Source organism: Rana temporaria, chromosome 13 (assembly GCF_905171775.1).
Source record: "Rana temporaria chromosome 13, aRanTem1.1, whole genome shotgun sequence".
NCBI classification, from domain to species: domain Eukaryota; kingdom Metazoa; phylum Chordata; class Amphibia; order Anura; family Ranidae; genus Rana; species Rana temporaria.
In genome coordinates this window covers 66,381,873-66,403,511 of record NC_053501.1, presented here as the reverse complement: position 1 = coordinate 66,403,511, position 21,639 = coordinate 66,381,873, and the positions used below count along the sequence as shown (strand labels likewise).

The 21,639-nt window shown below is 45.8% G+C and overlaps 1 protein-coding gene across 1 annotated transcript in view; it reads right to left on the bottom strand.

The window, feature by feature from the left end:
- The window catches only part of ARHGAP5 (Rho GTPase activating protein 5), a 99,660-nt gene extending 81,422 nt beyond the window's left edge, over nucleotides 1–18,238 (bottom strand). Inside the window, 1 exon segment of the mRNA XM_040333730.1 lies at nucleotides 18,029–18,238. The gene's annotated coding sequence lies outside the window, so the exon portion shown is untranslated.
- Nucleotides 18,239–21,639: the final 3,401 nt, after the last annotated feature.

The following is a 21,639-nucleotide window of genomic DNA, read 5'->3' as shown; positions in this document are numbered from 1 at the left end:
ACTTCAAAATCTTCATTAGGTGACGCTTCAAACAAAAAATAAAAAAAATTCTACTGGTTACCAGTTTAGTTAGAGGTGGTCCTGTGCTAGAATTATTGCTCTTGCTCCAACGATCGCAGCGATATCACACCATTTACGGGAGCGACTTACATATGCGTTTGGTTCATCGCGTGAGCATGGAGGGACAGGGAACTTTACCTTTATTTTTTTACACATTTAGGCTGGGTTCACACTAGTCCGTTGCAAATTCCAGCTCTGGTTTCTCTGCTGCAGATCAGCTGACCTGGGAGAGGGAGGGGGTGTAGTGAGAAGGGGGGGAGAGAATTTGTGTTTAGAACATGTAGCGCCCCCTTACTTTCAGTATGGGCACTACGCTAAAGTTAGTGGGGAATGGGAGAGTTATTTTGCTCCTATTCACAATTTTCTAAATTTGTGTTGCTGTGGGCTGCTGTCATTCCGGAACTGTCCTGTAGGTCAGTCTGCGCTCCAGGGATGCAATCCCATCCCTGGACGACAGTTGGCGCTAGAGGGGTTCTGGCAGAGCCGCTTTTCCCCAGCAGCCAATTAGAGGAGTTTTCCCTCGCGGGGCATGCTGGGGGAGAGTATATCTGTGGCGGACACCATTTTGTGTGGTTCTTCGCGGGTTCCAGGTGCGGCACCCACATTCAGGGTGTGCACATCCAACGGACCCCGGCGATGGCCTTCCAGACCGGGGTCGCATGCTACGCTGAGCTCCATGTTCCTGATAGGGGCCCAGTGACTTACTGGGTTCCCAACTCTACTGAGGAGATGCCAGGCTGTGTGCCGTTCGATGGGGGGGGGGGGGTCGGCTTGAGGAGAACCCGGAGGCAGGTTGTCCAACAGGGCTTGAACGAACCATCGGGGATCTGGTGACCGGAACATTGACAGGTACACTTCAACTGTCACCCGGTGACCCCTTACTTAATCTACTGGGAGAATTCGCTCAATCCGTTCACCTCATTCAAGTAATAGGCCTGTGGCAGAGGCCCTAGAGCCAGGCCTGTGGCAGAGGCCTGTTCCTCCCAGCCATCTAAAGGGACACTTCGGCTGCCAGACTTGTGGCAGAGGTCTGTCTGGAGGCACTTCACCCACTCTGGCTAGAGTGGCGACGAACTATAACTACTACTACTGTGCTATTGAGAGCAGGATTGCTCTATTCGTAACCAGGCCTGATACCGCATAGTTCTCTATCGCTTCATCAACCTTTCCTTCCTATTCCATGTTGATGTTGGGCCAAAAATAAAGCATTTGAAAACCTTCCTTCATTGCCTGGACATTCGCTCACTGCTCTACTCTGCTCATCAGCTGCACCCCTAGACAACATTGAGGTAACAAATACGCAGATCCCAACAACAACCAGCAGCTCCTGCGGGGGTAGTGCTACAAACGGAATGCATCTGCAAATCACATGCGTTTGCATAGAAGATTATGTGCCTGCAATTCACACATGCTTTTGGACAAAGTGGAATCCGAATGCAACGCACACATATGTGAACCAGATTTATTTAAACAGATTTTTTTTAATGTTCTGGGAATTGGATGCGGTGTATGATACCGGGGTGTCCACCCTGGAATAACCACCTACGAATCAGGAATGCATATTTGCGTACTGTCGGAGTAAAGGGTTAAGCTGGCCATGGATGCAGTGATTTTCTTTCCTGCAACCACAGGTTTCAAGAAAGAATTCGTTAGATTCCCCCCCCCATCAACACAGTCAGTGTTGAGGGGGGGGGGGGGGGGGATTCCTCCTGTGGAGCCGCTAGCAATAATTGCATGTAAAATCCGACAGGCTGGTTATATCCAAGTTGATTTATCAATCTCCAAGTCACTTGCCAACAATTGTGACCAAATTTCCTGTGCCTTTGTAGCTCACACATCCCCAAAACATCAGCGATCCACCATTTATAATTGGTATACCAAACCGTGGTTTGGTTTCAACAGAACTCCTCATTTTCCACTTCTTGATTAGAGTTTGAACACTGCTGATTGGCATTCTCAATTCCTTGGATATCTTTATACAGTTCAACTACCTTTTCCCGCAGATCCTTTGACAATTCTTTTGCTTTCCCCATGACTCAGAATACAGAAACATCAGTGCAGCCCTGGATGAAAGATGCAAGGGTCTGCCAGGAGTCCAGAAACTCATTGACCTTTTATACACACACTAATTACGAGCAAACAAATCACAGTCGAGGATTGTTATATATATATATATATATATATATATATATATATATATATATATATATATATATATATATATATATATATATATATATATATATATATATATATATATATATATATATATATATATATATATATATATTTATATTATTTTTTTTTGTTCTATATTAGTGAATTATGTTTATTTCCCCCTTCTCTTAATGTTGATTGATAATAACTGGCTTCAGTCAAACACCAACCATGATTGAAAGAAATTGTGTTAGGCCAAGAAATCTAAAATTCTGCCAGGACATGTAAACTTATGAGCACACCTGTATACCGTTTACACACATGATTCATACATTTTTTTTAGATAAAATTCAATTGGAAAGATGTGTGAATCTTTGGTCTAAACATTGATAAAAACAGAATCCTGAGTGTTGGCAGTATTTTTACACAATAAAAGCACATTTTTTTATGCTACAATTAGACATCAGATCAAACAGATGGAGGACCTGCATTTTCCACAGTTGCCATTACTATATTCCCACTCATTCCCAAAGAATTTAGAAGACTATCCTATTCCTCTTGAAACAAAACTTAAAGCGATGCTCAAGTCTCATTTTGTTCCATTAAAAATAACAAACATGTTATACTTGCCTGCTCTGTGCAGTGGTCCTCCAGATCCTCCTCTTCTCGGGTCCTTCGATGCTCCTGGCCCCTCACTCCTGTTTAGTGCCTCCACAGCAAGCAGCTTGCTATGTGGGGAACCGGAGCCGAGCCGCAGCTACCTCTGTCCTGGAGACATGGAGCCACGGCCTGGTCCAGCCCCCTCTCTCTTCTCATTGGCTCACTGAGTGACAGAAGTGGGAGCCAAGGGAGCTTTGCTGCGGTCACAGCCAGGGACAGCCAAGTCTCTTGCGCAACATCGCTGGATCAAGATGGGGCTCAGGTAAGTATAAGGGGGGTGCTGCTGCACAAAGAAGGCTTTTTATCTTAATGCAAAAAAAAAAAAAAAAAACCCTTATGCCTTTACAACCACTTTAACTGCAGCAACCACTGGAGGATTGGTACAACCCAAAGCTGGGAGGACAGCATTCCTAGAGCTGCAGAAATATGATCTTATTCTTCCCAATATTCTATTTATCTCTGAAAATGCAGTAACCATTTAATCATTCAGAACACTCAGGTTTGAATATTTTAGAACAGGCTCACTGCTATAATTCTAATGACAAAAAAAAAAGAATTCATCTTAGACGCAAGAGTCTTAGGGCCAGTTCACACCAGATGCAGTTCAGTTTTTCTGCACCGGAAACTAACTGCATGGTGTGAACTAGAGCCATTGGAATACATGAAAAACACTGTGCATGCATTTTTAGTGCAGAACAAATGCGCACAGAACTGCATCTGGTGTAAACTGACCCATAAAGTGGATGTAAATCAGATTCATGAAATTTGAGGTAGGCACATACAGTGCCTTGAAAAAGTATTCACACCCCTTGAAATTTTCCACATTTTGTCATGTTACAACCAAAAATCTAAATGTATTTTATATGATGGACCAACACAAAGTGGCACATAATTGTGAAGTGGAAGGAAAACAATAAAAAAGGTTTTCATTTTTATTTTTTTCAAAGAAATGTGAAAAGTGTGGTGTGCATTTGTATTCAGCCTCCCTGAGTCAATACTCTGTAGAACCTCCTTTCACTGCAATTTCAGCTGCAACTCTTTTTGGGGATGTCTCTACCAGCTTTGCACATCCATAGAGTGATATTTTTGCCCATTCTTCTTTCAAAATAGCTCAAGTTCTGTCAGATTGGATGGAGAGCATCTGAACAGCAATGTTCAAGTCTTGAGACAGATTCTCATCTGGATTTAGGTCTGGACTTTGACTGGGCCATTCTAACACATGAATATGCTTTGATCTAAACCATTCCATTGTAGCTCTGGCTGTATGTTTAGGGTCGTTGACCTACTGGAAGGCGAACCTCCACCCCAGTCTCAAGTCTTTTGCAGACTATAACAGGTTTTCTTCTAAGATTGTCCTGTATGTGGCTTCATCCATCTTACCATCAACTCTGATCAGCTTCCCTGTGTCGTTTTCGGCTGGGCTTCTCCTATGGGTCACAGGAGTACAATTCCTTTCGCACTCCTGTGACCCGTTTTCAGCGGAGAGAGCGGTCTGATGACGTCACTGCCATCAGTCGGGGCAGCGCCTCATCCCGAATGCCAAGTCTGGATCCGCCAGCTGCCCTGGCAGTCTCAGCGAGCCACTAAAAATGGCCGCTCCCCACCCCTCCACTGCCCAGCGCTCCAATGAGCGCTGAGAAGAGGCCATGCTGACTGACAGCTTCGCTCTGCTCGGGGAGGAGTGAACTGAGCCATAGGCGGGGTTCGTGGCACGGTTCTCAGTGCAGAGACGCCGGGGGACAGATGCAGCATCGTTCTGATGCTGCATCCATCAAGGCAAGTATGAATAGGGAGGAAAAAAAAACAGACTTCCATTCTTTTAAGTTTGGATTTCGATCATTTGATAAAAAAAAATAAAAAAATAAAAAAAATTCTACAAAAACCTGAATACTTTCATCAAAAACAAAAATGTTTCATGAGGTCTAAAACTCTTGCGTACAATTATTTAACTAAACTACATATGCATTTAGCACAGATACATGTAGTCTTTAATGTGGTGTGGTTTTCTGTAACTTACTAGGTTGCTATACAAAAAAAATTCAATACAAATATGTTACCTCAGTCAGCCCTTTAACAACCCAAAGCTACAGGCTTTGCTTTTGTCAGTTTTGCTATTCAGCACTTGGTATGCACATCCACTTCTCATACGCCCTCCAGCTATAAAGGAAGCACTTAACTTGATCACGTAATCAGTGTCATTGTGCAGACTGGTCAACAGCAAAAGATCTGCTCAAGTATGAAAAGAAAAATTCACAGGAAGTTTTTAAAGCCGACCATACATGGATCGCAATTTAAATGTGAGCCATGTATGAGCAGGCTGGTTGCACACAAGTCGATCTATCTATCAACTTGTATACAACCAGCCTGTTGGGCTTCTCCCGAACGATTGGTGCCGCTGGCTATAGTATTAAACTCCCTGCTGTCAGAATACAATCCAGCGGCAGCAATTCTTCCATCAAGAGTGTGTGGATTTGGGAATATGCCCAATTCCCCCCCCCCCCCCCCCCCCATTCAAACCACTGGCTGTCCACAAAAAAATAATAATATTGCCAGCTTAGCATGGAGCTCCACCCAAAAGGGGAAGTTCCCCCTTGTCTGTACCTGGTTTTGACAAGTTCAGCCCCCCCCCCGGCCACTCAGCGCAGCACACGTCACACATGCAGAGTAGGAAACTGGCAGTGAAGGCGCAAGGCTTCACTGCCAGTTTACCTTAGTCGAGATATTGGCGCCGGCACCTGATTGAAAAATCGGCACGGCTGGATACCTGGGCAGGCAAGTGCCCCAATATTAAAAGTCAGGAGGGGGTTCAGGGAGCTCCTCTTACATGTTTTCAGAATTAAAATAAACCTAAACAGGTGGTCTGTTTTAACCAGATTTCCCCATAGAGGAGAGCAGGACTGTGTCCATGGTCGCTCTGTACAGCAAAGCAGGCAGGACCTGTCATCTGCATGCTAAGCAGGGCGATCACCCCCTAAGCAAGACGGAGGTACCCATGTGAAAGCCTTAGGTAAACATGTTGCTTTTGCCATACGTGAAGTGCTCCGACACAAATTATTTTGATCTATAAAACCTACTCCAATGTGGTCATACCACAAAGTTGTGTCCCGTTCATATCCAAGCTGGATACACACTCAGTTTGTATGCAGGCAGGCCATTGCACTACATGGTTTTGGTAAATCTAAAGGAAACCAGAAAACAAAAGTTGTATAATGTGTACAGGGTCTTATGCACTGCACATATCTGATTGGCAAAAAAAGAAGAAAATCTGAATGTGTTAAAGTGGTTGTTAAAGTGATATTAAAGGTTCATTGTTTAAGCCACTCTGACCTGTTAATAGTATCAGCGCTGTCTCCCAATGGCATGTGCCCCTATGTGTGTGTGCGCGTGATTAAAAAAAAAAACAACACAGTATATACACCTTATTTCTGAGCAACTCCCGGGGATCACGTGACCGACTGGCTATCTCCTTTCCCCATCTAATGTCAGTCAGAAGGGGAAGAGGAGAGAGCCAGCCGGTCAAGTGATCGATCAGCACTCAGAAATCTTGTATATACTACTTTATTTTTATGAATCACACACACGGGTACATGCCATTAGGAAACAGCATTGATACTATCAACAGGGCAGAGTTACTCCACCAGCAGGGCAGGAGAAGAGGACGACAAAGAAGAGCAGGGCTGTGGATGACACTGATACACCGGGTCAGTTTACAGAGGGGGGGGGGGCAGAAGCTGGCAACTGCCGACTTTTAATATCAGCACACTTACCTGTCCTGAATCCAGCGCCATCCGCAGCAGAGGACGAGCGATCGCTCGTCACTCTGCTGCCCCACCGCCATCCTCTGAGGGAACCAGGAAGTGAAGCGCTCCGGCTTCACTGTGGCGCATGCACAAGTCGCGCTGCGCCTGCCGATTGGCTCCCGCTGTGCTCTGGGAGCCGAGTGTTCCCAGAACACAATGGGGGGGGGTTTGGAGGCGACGTCCTGCCCACAGACTGTGGCCGGAAGTGGGTAAAAATACCTGTCGTTAGACAGGTATCTTCACCCCCCACCCCCCTGAAAGGTGTCAAATGTGAGACAGGAGGAGGGGGGGATCCGATCAGCGGCAGTTCCACTTTAGGGTGGAGCTCCGCTTTAACCTGATCAGACATTTGATCAAACAGCATGAAACAAAACCAAGCAATCGTGTTAACTATAATTATAACCACACACATTCGTTGGAACACCAATGCTCAAATGATGTAGTTTTTGCATGTAGTTGCTTTATAACTACTAAAGTTAAGACACAATATCTTCTTCAGAAAGCACATATTGTAAAACTGCTGATCACATAGCAGCTGAGTAGTAGGGTCAGCACTGGACTGCAGACATAAGGTTTAGGTCCTGACTAAAATGATGCCAGCAACAGCAACCTAAAAGATATGATCTCTGTGTATGAAGACTACAATCTGTCATTCCTGTCAGGCCACAGCTGCAAAGAACAGCCTGGATGCCAAACGGAAACAAGGACAGGAACAGAAAGTATCACAAAAATCCCATAGACGTACTCTGCGGTAGGCTTACCAAAAGGTCTACTTATTTTAATGAATGTATTTCACACAGGAATGTTTTTATGTTTTATTCAGCAAAATCTGTATATCTGATTGCATAAGAAGCAAAAACAGAATCACAACAAACTACTAAATATTGTAACTGGAAGGGACAGGTTCAGAGAGGAGGTGATGCTCAAACAATAATTTCTCTTTATACTACAGTTCAAAAGGGCCGGAATGTGGTTTTCAGCCAGGCCATGGCCATGATGAAAAGCCCACAAAATACATTTCTATTAACCACTTAAGACCCGGACCAATATGCAGCTAAAAGGACCTTGCCCCTTTTTGCGATTCGGCACTGCGTCGCTTTAACTGACAATTGTGCGGTCGTGCAACGTAGCCCAACAAAAATTGGCGTCCTTTTTTCCCACAAATAGAGCTTTCTTTTGGTGGTATTTGATCACCTCTGCGGTTTTTATTTTTTGCGCTATAAACAAACAGAGCGACAATTTTGAAAAAAATTCAATATTTTTTACTTTTTGCTGTAATAAATATCCCCCAAAAAAAGATATACGAAAAATAACTTTTTCCTCAATTTAGGCCAATATGTATTCTTCTACCTAATTTTTGGTATAAAAAAAAAACGCAATAAGCGATTGGTTTGCGCAAAATTTATAGCATTTACAAAATAGGGGATAGTTTTATGGCATTCTTATTAATATATTTTTTTTTTTACTACTAATGGCGGCGATCAGCTATTTTTTTCGTGACTGCGACATTATGGCGGACACATCGGACAATTTTGACACATTTTTGGGACCATTGTCATTTTCACAGCAAAAAGTGCTATAAAAATGCATTGATTACTGTGAAAATGACAATTGCGGTTTAGGAGTTAACCACTAGGGGGCGCTGTAGGGGTTAAGTGTGACCTCATATGTGTTTCTAACTGTAGAGGGGCGGGGCTAGACATGTGATGTCTAGGGATCAGACGATCAATGACAGTGCCACTGTGAAGAACGGGGACACCTCTCTCCGTTCTTCAGATCCTGTGACCGATCACGGGACACGCGGCCACGGAGCTTCGGACCGGGTCGCGTGCGACCTACGGCTGGGCTCTTAAAGGCGACGTACCTGTGCCCAGCCGTGCCATTCTGCAGACGTATATGTGCAGGAGGCGGTCCTTAAGTGGTTAAAGTGATTATAAAGTAAACCAATAGGCAAAAACTTTTGAGTAGGTGAGGGTTATAACCACTGTGACGATTCCCCAGCCCCACCCCATCTTTGACACATTTTGGAGATTTCCCTTTGCTTCCTGTCCCATAGCCAAACAGGAAGATAGAGGAAATCCCTCCAAATTAAGGGAATACCTTGGGGTCCCCCCAGGTCATCAGAACTAGTGTCCCCATTAAAAAAAATTCCCTTGTTACTTTTCTGGGGACAACCCAAAATGGGCGATTTTCCTTACTTTTTACTGATAATAGTAAAACAGGACAAACAGAGCAATAAAAGCTATGGGGGGGGGGGGGGGGTTCTAATCGCTGTCCACTATCTTAAAAAAAAAAAAAGTGTTGCCTTTAGTTATACTGTAAAAAAAAAAAAAAAAAACGCAATATACTTACCTGCTTTGTGCAATGAAATAGCACAGAGTGGCCCCAAATCTCTTCTCAGGACAACCACTAGAGCTCCTGGCCCCTTCTCAGTGTGCCACCATAGAAAGATGCTTCCTATGGTGGCACACCTGTGATCTCAACTCCGGTTGTGTCGCATGCTTCCATAAACACAGATAGCATGGCTTGGACTCGCCATAGGGTTTGACTGGCAACAGGAGGAGGCGCAGCCAATGGCTCTCGCTGGCTCAGCAAAGCCTGCGAGTGCAGAAAGTGCCACTACAGATCGGCACAGTGCTGGAATGATTGAGGGCTCAGGTGAGTATACCAGGGAAGGCATTAAAGCGGAGCTCCACCCCATTTCAATACATTATCTTAATCAAACAGCAGACTAGAATGCATTAAATAATAGAAGGTTTTTTTTTTCTGTGACAGTACCTTTGTTATCAGCAGCTGTCACGCGGCTTCCTGTCTCTTTTGCGGGTAGTGCGTCATATCCTTTACCCGCAATGTCTCCTGGGAGCTTTTCTCATTGCTTCCTCTGAGTTACCGTAACTCATGCTGTCTCATCACATCAGGTTCCCCCATCACAGATTGCTCCAGAAGGGACGTTGCATCGCCGCCATCTTGCTACTCCCCACACTACTGCACAGTAATGATAGAGTGAGAAGGGTCAAACGGTGTAGCAAGATGGCGGCGACGGGACATCACTTCTGGAGCAATCTGTGATAGGAGAGCCGAATGTGACGAGACATCGTCCGTTTAGATGGAAACCCGGAACAAAAAAAGAGTGCTTGTGGGCTTCACAGTGCCCACAAGCAAAATTGAGACGGCGTTATATTTTCTTTGTAAGTTATAATTCCAGACGAAATCGGACAGCGGGTGACTTTAAACAGCAGAAGAGCGAGTCCTCTCTTTATACACCATAAATAAATTAATGCCCAAAAAAAATTAAAAAAAAACGAATGGCCGCAGGAGATCCGCTTTAAGGTACAAAATGTTTAGGCTTCAGAACCACTTTAAATTTGATTTTGTTAAAATAGATCAACTGATAGGCAGGTAAAAGGCATCTCCAAGTAAAAACCAAGCCTTGGTTTATCGGTATAATACAAGTCAAGTGTTGCATTGGAATTCCCTTATATCCCCATTACTTTCACTTCTACTGCAAATTCAATTCACTGGGTAAATAAAATGACAGAAGTATATAAAAACCTCTATACTTAGAATTAAATATGGATGATTTAAAACTGAACGCTTCCATCCAGTACTACTCATTCAGCTCTTACAAAACACTAAATTTCTGACTTGCTTGTATAGTACATACCCATTTCCCTGCAAGTTGTTTTTGTAAAAAAGGAATTCAGTTTCAATCACCCATTTGCAGCCTAACCATCCTGCACTCCAGCTAAAGTAAAGCAGATGGAAGGAGAGGTGCAGTTATAAAACAAAGGTTTGGTAAAAGCAGAGATCTGAATATTCTTGCAAGAAGTGAACCGACTCAGTTCTGGAAGGATTGTTTTGTGTAATGTGATAAAACACCAAAGATGCCGCATCTTTCAGGTGTGCTTTCAGAAAACGCAACAAACACCCAAATAGAAGAAGTTTATGGGAAACCACAGGAGGGCACCAAACTGCAGCAGTGTGAAAGCGCTCTTGTAGCTGAAGTTTAGGTATGAATTTTCTCACATAGCAACATTGGTCCAGGATATTGTTATACCTTTAAGATCCAGTAGAAGCAAGAAATCGCTGTATTAGGTATCGCTACTACAGCGATTGCCACAGGCTTCCAGGTCTAATGTCAAGAGGCATCCCTGTTGCTTAGTGAACACAAGAGGTTGTTTGCTTGGAACAGCCCCAGTTAGAGAACACTTTGCATATCTTAAGGAATGCAAAGTGTTCCGATTGGACGAGAGGGAAAGATATGGCCAATGACCTGACCATGACATCATTGACCTGTGGTCACATCAGTGACAACACAAGCATTTCCGTGTACAGCTTTGTTTACATGGGGTGGAGAAAGCCCTAGCCACACCCAACTGGACTAGTGAGGGTGTGATTATTTGACAGCTTCCCATGGGTAACGCCGAACGGAGTTCAGACAAAATATATTATATATATATATATATATATATATATATATATATATATATATATATATATATATATATATATATATATATATATATATACACACACACACACAGGGGTCGACAAATCCCGGGCGCCAGGTCGCCATGGTGACTAGAAATAGGGTCCTGGCGACTTGGCTTGGAAGGGGGGGCAAAAAAAAAAAAAAAAAAAAAAAATTATTTTATTTTCTGTGAGCTGGCACCATCTGGTGGTGAGCCGTTGGTATTACAAGTTATTACCACCAGATGTGTAAGCTGGCGCCATCTGGTGGTGGCCGTTGGTATTACAAGTTAAGCATTACAAGTTAAACAGCAATTCTAATGTAATTTTTCACTATTTTCACTGCCATCTTCTTCCCTCTAACTAGAACCCCCAAACATTATATATATTTTTTATCCTAACACCCTAGAGAATAAAATGGCGATCGTTGCAATACTTTGTCATGCTGTATTTGCGCAGCGGTCTTGCAAGCGCACTTTTTTGGGGAAAAAATTACACTTTTTTTAATTAAAAAATAAGACAACAGTAAAATTATCCCCATTTTTTTTAATATTATGAAAGATAATGTTACGTCTAGTAAATTAATACCCAACATGTTACGCTTCAAAATTACGTCCGCTCGTGGAATGGCGTCAAACTTTTACCCTTTAAAATCTCCATAGGCGACATTTAAAAAAACTCTACAGGTTGCATGTTTTGAGTTACAGAGGAGGTCTAGGGCTAGAATTATTGCTCTCGCTCTACCAATCGCGGCGATACCTTACATGTGTGTTTTGAACACCGTTTACAAATGCGGTCGCTGCTCACGTATGTGTTCGCTTCTGCGCGCAAGCTCGTCGCGACGGGGCGCGTTTTCTGGCTCCTAACTTTTTTAGCTGGCTCCTAGATTCCAAGCAAATTTGTCAACGTATGTATGTATGTATGTATGTATGTATGTATGTATGTATGTATGTATGTATGTATGTATGTATGTATGTATGTATGTATGTATGTATGTATGTATGTATATACACACACACACACACACATACACATATATATCACAATCCCATATACCCAATTCTCTACCCACAGTTGATCCAGAGGAAGGCGAAAAACTCCAGCAGAGCATGATCCAATTTGCTACAGCAGGGGAAAAAATTCCTTCCTGATCCCCCGAGAGGCAATCGGATATTCCCCGGATCAACTGGTTGTTAGGACTCTGGCGGCTGGAAGGTTGTAATGATGCAAAAATTGGCTTTGTGCAGCTAGCGGGCAGGTTTCATCCACCTGCTGGTTTGTATACAATTTTTGGGCAGTTTACAGGCATTTTGCCAAGGCACCCCTGAAAAAAACTAAATGCATCCTGGTTAAATAAGGGCTCAAAAAACCCCAAGTGCCAGGTCACCATGGCACCTAGAAAACGTGTCCTGGCGCCTGGACTTTTATTAGCCCACATGAGAAAAGGGGTTTTGTCGTTGAAAATAAGGTTTTGTTAAACAAAACTGGCTCCTAACTTTTAGCTGTCTCCTAGATGTAAAGCCCTTTGTTGAGCTCCGATATACAGTGTAAAACTTCAGGTGTGTTATTGTATATACAGACACAGTATATATTTGTGTACTAGTTGCTTTCTGATACTATGTTATGATTTAGGCATAGTTTAGGAGGTGGGAGTAACAAACTACTATGTCCAACTTTGATATAAAAAATAAACAAAAAATGATTACAGGCATGCATATGGTCTCAACTATCCATTTGTTTTCATATATTGTTCTATTTGTGCATTTGTTACATGGATATTGTCACAATTGGCTGTTATCCATCTGTGTATTGTAAATATTGCCAATGTGTTGCCTACATATTGGTACAGTAGGGCGATTGTTACCCGTATATTCCATTTGACTGCCCATGTATTGTCAGGACAGACATTTTTTTGGAGTACCTTGTAAAGTCACAGTTCTTTAGAAGATTACTATAATTTATCCCCCTGTAGGCCCGTCACAGCACACTGCTATTATACTATCATGGTGCACTACATGAGCCACTATGGGGTGAGGAAGGGGTTAAATGTATTTCCTGGGAGTGATTCTTACTGTGTGGGGGGAGGGGGGTGACTGGGGGAGGTGACCGATCTGTGTCCCTATGTACATCGGTCTCCTCTCCCTGACAGGACATGGAGCTCTGTATTTACACACACAGATCCACGTCCTGCCTCTGTAATTGCCGATCGGGGAATGCAAATAACCCGGCAGTTGACAGCCGCGCTGTGGACGTCTTTAGTCTACAGCGCGGGTCTCAAGTGGTTAATTATATTACTTTCGGCCACCCAAATAGTCTGGTGCAGGTTGTGAAGTGCTGGCTCTCTCGGTTGTTTTAAAGATAGTTCCCAGTTTTGGGTAAAATTTGATCAGGCCCGTTAAAGGAGAAGTCCAGCCTAAGCTTGTTTGTCCTACGGGTTAGAGGAGTGCGATTCGTTTTGCACTCCTGTGACACATTTTCAGAAGAGAGCGGTGTCATCCCGATAAAGTCTGGATCCGCCAGGTGCCTGGAATGATGCCTGTCACAGCTAGCTTGAGATGACCACTCCCCACCCCTCCACAGCTCAGAGCTCCAATGAGCGTGGAGGAGCAGAGACGGAGAGGTGCTGACTGGCAGGCAGCAGCTCTCTGTTAGGGGAGCTGAGAGAACCGAGCCATCTGCAATGTTCGGTGGCTCGGTTCTCAGTGCAGAGACGCCAGGGGAGAGATGCAGCATCGGTTTCCAATACTACATCCACCCAAGTATGATGTGTTAAAAAAAAAAAAAAAAAAAAAACACACATACTTCTCTTTTAACCACTTAAGACCCAGACCATTACACAGGTAAAGGACCTGGCCAGTTTTTGCGATTCGGCGCTGCGTCGCTTTAACTGACAATTGCGCGGTCATGCGATGATGTGGCTCCCAAACAAAATTGGCATCCTTTTTTCCCACAAATGGAGCTTTCTTTTGGTGGTATTTGATCACCTCTGCGGTTTTTATTGTTTGCGCTATACACAAAAATAGAGCGACAATTTTAAAAAAAATATATTTTTTTTTTTTACTTTTTACAATAAAAAAAACCCAAAAAAATATATATATATAAAAAAAAATCTCAGTTTAGGTCGATACGTATTTTTGTACATATTTTTGGTAAAAAATAAAAAAAATAAAAAAATCGCAATAAGCGTTTAACGATTGGTTTGCGCAAAATGTATAGCTTTTACAAAATAGGGGATAGTTTTATGGCATTTGTATTAATATATATATATTTTTTTTTAATACTAATGGCGGCGATCAGCGATTTTTTTCGTGACTGCGGCATTATGGCGGACACATCGGACAATTTTGACACATTTTTGGGACCATTGTCATTTTTACAGCAAAAAATGCAATAAAAATGCATTGTTTACGGTGAAAATGACAATTGCAGTTTAGGGGTTAACCACGAGGGGGCGCTGTAGGGGTTGTGTGTGACCTCATATGCGTTTCTAGCTGTAGGGGGCGGGGCACACCTCTCCCCATTCTTCAGCTCCTGTGACTGATCGCGGGACACCGGCGGCGATCGGGTCCCGTGGTCACGGAGCTTCAGACCGGGTCACAGGCGCGACCCACAGCTGGGCACTTAAAGGGGACGTACAGGTACATGCCTGTGCCCAGCCGTGCCATTCTGCCGACGTAAATGTGCAGGAGGCGGTCCTTAAGTGGTTAAGCACCACAGTGCTTTAATCTTTTTTGGAATGGAGAAGGTATGCCATGGAGTAGACCATTTTGAATGGGTTGCCAACTCAATTTAGTGGTTGTAAAGTCTCAAGGTTTTTCACCTTCTGTACTGCAGCTCCCCCCAGACCCCCCCCCCCCCCCTTCATTGGACAGACTGAGCCATTGGCTCCCACTGCTGTCAATCAAAACCAGTGACACAGGAGCACTGTCTGTGCCAATGGACAAAGCAGCGGGACTCTGGAGCAAACCTGCATGGGTGCCCCCAGGGAAAGTGGCTTTCAGTGGGGGCACCCAATGAAGAGGAGGAGTCTGGAGCACTGTCAGTGTACCTCAGAAGAGAACAAAGAAGGCAAGTATAAGCATGTTTGTTATTTTTTTTTAAAAACAAACACAGAAGTGTTTACAACCCCTTTAAGTTACAGAAAACCAGATATTGTCGCAGTGTAACACACAGAACTGATGGTTCACCCCGTTTCATGTGGTGCATTACAATACAAACGCATTGTGATGTGCTGCTGCCTAGATGTGTTAGAGCGCCATTCACAATGGTGCAGCAACGTGTTCACATCCAGTGATCCTGCCACTGATAGTAACCAGCCAGCCTCAGGATCACAGACACACAAAGACCAGTGCACTGTGACTAGCAATCTGCAACCAGTGACAGGATCAGCAGCAAGACATGGCCCCTCAGTGTGGCCCCTAGAATATCAGGCTGACAACTTCATTTCAGAATGACATTAGCCACACTTTAGTGTCAGACTATTGTAGGGACTAATGAGTTTTATATTCCCATACAAGTCTACGGGAAGGCAAACCCCACTATAGGCTGGTCCAATGCAGGTCACAGGGAGGGGAAATGTACATGTCAGTGTCTCTGATGCCACCAACATAACCCCAAAGCCCAGCGACAAATGTGAACTTCAACAAGTTTTCAGTAAAGTGTGGATCAACTTTAACAATGTGATAAAGGAACACATAAAACATCCATAAAATTAACAACATATACAAGAACAATGTTAACAGATGAACTGACTTCCCTAGAAGATTCATCATCGCCGGCTAAAAACACAAAACAAAAACCTCAACAGCAGCAAGTCACATAGAATGTTTCAGTTTGTTCCGGCTGAAACAAAATGCAAATGTAACATTCTACATGAAAATCTCTCCCTCTCTCCCTCGCTCACCCTCTCCGCATACATTTGTAAATTACAGCCAGGGAAAGGTGACTATCCTACAAAGGTTGGATTCTGTGTAATTCCTTTGCTGTCAGACAAGCCCGCAATGAGTTGCAGCACAATGAGTCGCTGAGCCATCTGGCAGCAAAGGGGATTAGCCAGCCTTTCGTGGCGTCTCGTCCCTAAAACTGATGCCCTCCAAGGTGTGCGATATTTCTCTCCTGGCTGCACCAATGTCACAGCAGTAAGTGACCCTGACAATGTACTGGTAGGTTAGGAAGAGTGGAGGTTGTGACCCACCGCAGTACACCAGCTACACAACTGGTACCTACCTAACCTTAGGGTGGGCTTATACTCTGATGTATGGACCAGTCAATGCTTGTGACTGGACCACATGGGGGGGGTTGCTTGACATCGGTCTGTGGCTGGGACTGTGTGTCATGTAGTCCCACGCGGCTCCTCTACTCTGTATATACATCTTTTCTCCTGGATATCAGAGGTGGGTGATGGGTCACTCTACCCCCCCGAGAATTCCATCACCAATAATCTTTCCCAAAAAATATATATATATAAACCCATCAGAGGACCGGACAGATCCAGAGAGGAAGGATTGGTGGACATGGGGGAGGGGGGGTGAGATCCAGGGACAGACATGACACTATTGTGAAGTTCCTGTTCCCAGCGTTCCTCGTGTGGGGATGTCTGGGAGGAGGGTGACAGATATAGCCCTGGTATACAGGTGGGATCCTCAGAGATCTGGATAAGGTCCCCCCCCCATTCTGTACTCTGCAGGGATGGGGTGAGAAGGGTCTGGGGATGGATGAAGATGGGAGAGGAGTGTTCCTATCAGGGCCGATCCTCCTTATAGGCTCACTATGCAAGCCGCTTAGTGCCCCCCAAATTACTAGAGGCCCCGCCTGGTGAGAAGTCATTTTCAGACCCTCACCTCGCTTCTAAACTCGCTGGCTGCATGGGAGAAGAGGTAAGAAGTCAGTACCCCCCCCTTCTCAATTTAATATAAGATGTCATTTCTGACAGCAGAACACCCCCCCCCCCTTTAATGTGACATGTCACTGTCGGCAGCGCCCCCCCTTCTCAACTTTAATGTGACATGTCAATTTGCTTAGGGCCCCAGGGAGGTCAGGATCGGCACTGGTTCCTATTGGTGGAGGGATCAGATCACAGAGGACTATGCAGGGATGGGGTGAGAAGAGTCTGGGTGAAGTTGGGAGAGGAGTGTTCCTATTGGTGGAGGGATCAGAGGACTATGGATGGAGGGATGGGGTGAGAAGGGTCTGGGGATGGATGAAGTTGGGAGAGGAGTGTTCCTATTGGTGGAGGGATCAGAGGACTATGGATGGGGTGAGAAGGGTCTGGAGAAGGATGAAGTTGGGAGAGGAGTGTTCCTATTGGTGGAGGGATCAGAGGACTATGGATGGGGTGAGAAGGGTCTGGAGAAGGATGAAGTTGGGAGAGGAGTGTTCCTATTGGTGGAGGGATCAGAGGACTATAGATGGAGGGATGGGGTGAGAAGGGTCTGGATGAAGTTGGGAGAGGAGTGTTCCTATTGGTGGAGGGATCAGATCACAGAGGACTATGGATGGAGGGATGGGGTGAGAAGGGTCTGGGGATGGATGAAGTTGGGAGAGGAGAGTTCCTATTGGTGGAGGGATCAGAGGACTATGGATGGAGGGATGGGGTGAGAAGGGTCTGGATGAAGTTGGGAGAGGAGTGTTCCTATTGGTGGAGGGATCAGAGGACTATGGATGGAGGGATGGGGTGAGAAGGGTCTGGATGAAGTTGGGAGAGGAGGTGTTCTTCTAGGTGATGGGGGGAGGGGGGGTGACACAGAGGGACCTCCTGGGATGAAGGTCGGAGGAGTCCAGCACTGCCCCCCCCCCTCTTCTCTCTCTCCTCCCCCGATGGGTCCTGCCATCCTCGGCCTGCCTCCTCCCGTCCTCCCCTCGGGGCCCCGCTTTCTCCTCACCTGTCTCGGGGACACATCCCGCCCTCACATCTCCAGCCTCCTCCGCCGCTGCCTCTTAGTGTCGGTCCCGGGATTCGGTGCCCTCTCCTCCGCTCCTCGTCCCTTCTCCTGCCGCCGCTGTCTCTCCACAGCTTCTCCTCAATTCAGTAATGGCGGCGGCTGAGGGAGCGCGCATTCGCTCGCGACACCCCCTTCCAAGCCCGAAGCAAACCCCGTTCGCGCGGACCCGTGCACGCGCATTCCCAGAGAATCCTCCAGTCAGTAGACGTCATTCCCAGCAGCCCCGTCATCGAAAGTGTATTCCCGCCCTTCCCTGCTAGACCACACCCAAGGCCGTACCCTTGACACGCCTCTCTCCGCAGCCCTCTCCCGACCTCGCCCCTCCTGAATCATCCTTGGAGCCCCGCCCCGAATCACGTGTTGTTTCGGATCGCCCGCCTACTCTGCTCTGCTGGCTCCCGAGGCATTCTGGGATGTGTAGTCTTTTAGTCATTAGCGCAAAAAGCTGGTGACCGCAGCCTCTGGCATACGCGACTTTTCTTTAGTCTCCAAATAAAGAAACCGGGAAGAAGAATGAGCCTACTGCCTCGTAATACTTCACAGAGCAGCGAATTGTTCTTCTTCTTCATTATTCCAATATTCACAGCCGTCCATATAAAGTAGAATACACACAAAAAGTAACACCTACCTCTCTGTACACATCTGTATTCACTAAACCCCACAGAAGCGGGAACTTCCTGTCAGCAGAGCTGCACAATAACATGGTGGTGGTGGTATTTGCACAGCTAATTTTTCAAACATATTTTCATGAGTGTCAGTCCGTCTTCTATATTTTACAAAAAAACGGATGGTGTATGATGGTGTATGCCTGGTGTATGATGATTCAAGTCAAATCTCTCCACTCAAACGGACGTGTGTATGATGATTAAGGGTTGTTGGCAATATGCTGCTGGGCATATAAATTGGTCTGGTCCATGATGAATTGCAGCAAAGTGTCGGGCAAAATAAATAAAAACAATTGATTTCTGTAAAATTTGGGGTATTGGCCTGCACACCTGGATGTGCGGTGAAAAGTCGGAAGGCAGCCATTTTGGGTTGGCAAGACCATCTGGGAGATATGTAGCAGCCCTCGCTCTTGGGGGGGTGTGGCACTCCAGTGCTGGTAGTTGGGGGATTGAAGTTCCTGTGCTGGAATTTGGGCGTGATGCTGGTACTAGGCCTGGGCATTTCTTGTGGTATTTTGCTGGCGGCAGCGATGGTACTGGGCCTTTGTTCTTGGGGTCTATCCCTGGCGACAGCGCTGGTACTGGGCCTGGGAATTTGATCCTGGAGTATATTGCTGGCGGCTGCCTGGTATCCAGAGCGCTGTGCCCTTTTAGGAGGGATCCGTTGTTCCTCTGATTCATTTACCGATCCACTATTATCTATCGGTTCAATTGCTGAATTTGATTCAGATTTGGAATTGGCATTTGAATCTGATGAGAACTTCCCACTGCTCTCATCAGTCATGGAGAGGATCTGGAACGCCTCCTCACTGGTAAAAACGCTTTTCGACATATTTCTGATGGGCTGTGCGACGGGTGGCAGGTGACAGTCACTGCTGCACTGTGTGACAGACAGGTGGCAGGTGACGTTCACTGATAGTTGACAGGTGACAGTCACTGATGGGTGACAGTCACTGATGGGTGACAGGTGACAGTCACTGATGGGTGACAGGTGACAGTCACTGATGGGTGACAGGTGACAGTCACTGATTGCAGTCTCTGATGGTGACTGGTGCACTTTATGGAACTGACAGATGAGGGTCACGGATGGATCACTGATGACGGTCACTGATGACGGTCATTGACTGATGAGTGAGAAGCGATGGGCACTGATGGGTGACAGGTGCACTTTTATAAGCACTGATGGGCACTTATGTGGTGACTGGTGGGTGACAGCTGCAATGAGGGGGGGGGGGGTGATGTGACAGGTTCTCTTTTTTGTGTGGTGTTGGTGCAGACACTGACACTACACATATTGGTAACTCACTGCTCTTGGCTCTTTTCTCCTCACATTGGAAATGGTGTGTGAGGAGAGAAGAGCCGGTAACAGGTAGTAACCGCCTTTTGTTTACATTTAGTGATCGGCTGTGAATGGATCAAAGATGATTAGGTGGCCGTTTACCCTTGTCGATTGATGAACAGTGTTCCTGGAAACACGCCGCCACCGACATGACTGTCCAATGGCTGTTCACCCCTGTCGGTGACGCGCTGTGTCTCGGGGACACGCCGCCACCGAAATAATAAAATAGAGAAGTGGCCCCATGGGATTGTCGCCCTTAACACCTAACACATATTGACGGCGGCAAAGTGGTTGTAGAATCCTGACTGGACGTCATATGACGTCCTCAGGATTCTGAGTCGCTGTGCGCCCCCGGGGGCGCGCATCGCGGCGATCGTTGTTGCAGGGGGTCAGTCTGACACCCCGCAACACCGATCTCGGTAAAGAGTCTCTCACGGAGACTCTTTACCACGTGATCAGCCGTGTCCAATCACGGCTGATCACGATGTAAACAGGAAGAGCCGTCGATGGCTCTTCCTCACTCGCGTCTGACAGCGCAGCCCCCCCCCCCTCGGATGGCCACATGGACCACCAGGGAAGCCCACCCTGGACCACCAGGAAAGGGCAAAAGGAAAAAAAAGTCTGTTAAAAAAAAAAAAAAAGTCTGGAAAAAAAAAGATGCCAATCAGTGCCCACAAATGGGCACTGACTGGCAACATAAGTAAAACAGAGCCGCCCCACAGTGTCCATCAGTACCGCCCCACAGTGTCCATCAGTGCCGCCCCACAGTGTCCATCAGTGCCACCCCACAGTGTCCATCAGTGCCACCCCACAGTGCCCATCTGTGCCACCCCACAGTGCCCATCTGTGCCACCCATAAGTGCCGCCCATGAGTGCCCATCAGTGCCGCCCATGAGTGCCCATCAGTGCCGCCCATGAGTGCCCATCAGTGCCACCTATGTGTGCCCATCAGTGCCGCCTATGTGTGCCCATCAGTGCCGCCTATGAGTGCCCATCAGTGCCGCATACCATCGCCGCCAATCAGTGCCACCTCATCTGTGCCCGTCAGTACTACCTCATCGATGTCCATCAGTGCCATCTCATCTGTGCCCATCAGTGCCGCCATATCAGTGCCCGTAATTGAAAGAGAAAACTTACTTATTTACAAAAAAATTTACAGAAAAAAATAAAAACGTTATTTTTTTTCAAAATTTTCAGCCTTTTTTTAGTTGTTGCGCAAAAAAAAAAATCGCAGAGGTGATCAAATACCACCAAAAGAAAGCTCTATTTGTGGGGAAAAAAGGACGCCAATTTTGTTTGGGTACAGTGTAGCATGACCGCGCAATTGCCATTCAAAGTGCGACAGTGCTGAAAGCTGAAAATTGGCTTGGGCGGGAAGGTGCGTAAGTGCCCTGTATGGAAGTGGTTAATGAATACATTTTACTCTTAATAGAGGGCTATGATAATTGATAAGTACATGTCTCCCTATGGCTGCTTTGCTGGTTCTTTCTGTTTTGTGTTTCAGGTGAAAAGCTGCCTGCTGCTGTTAGGAAGATTCATCTCAGCTG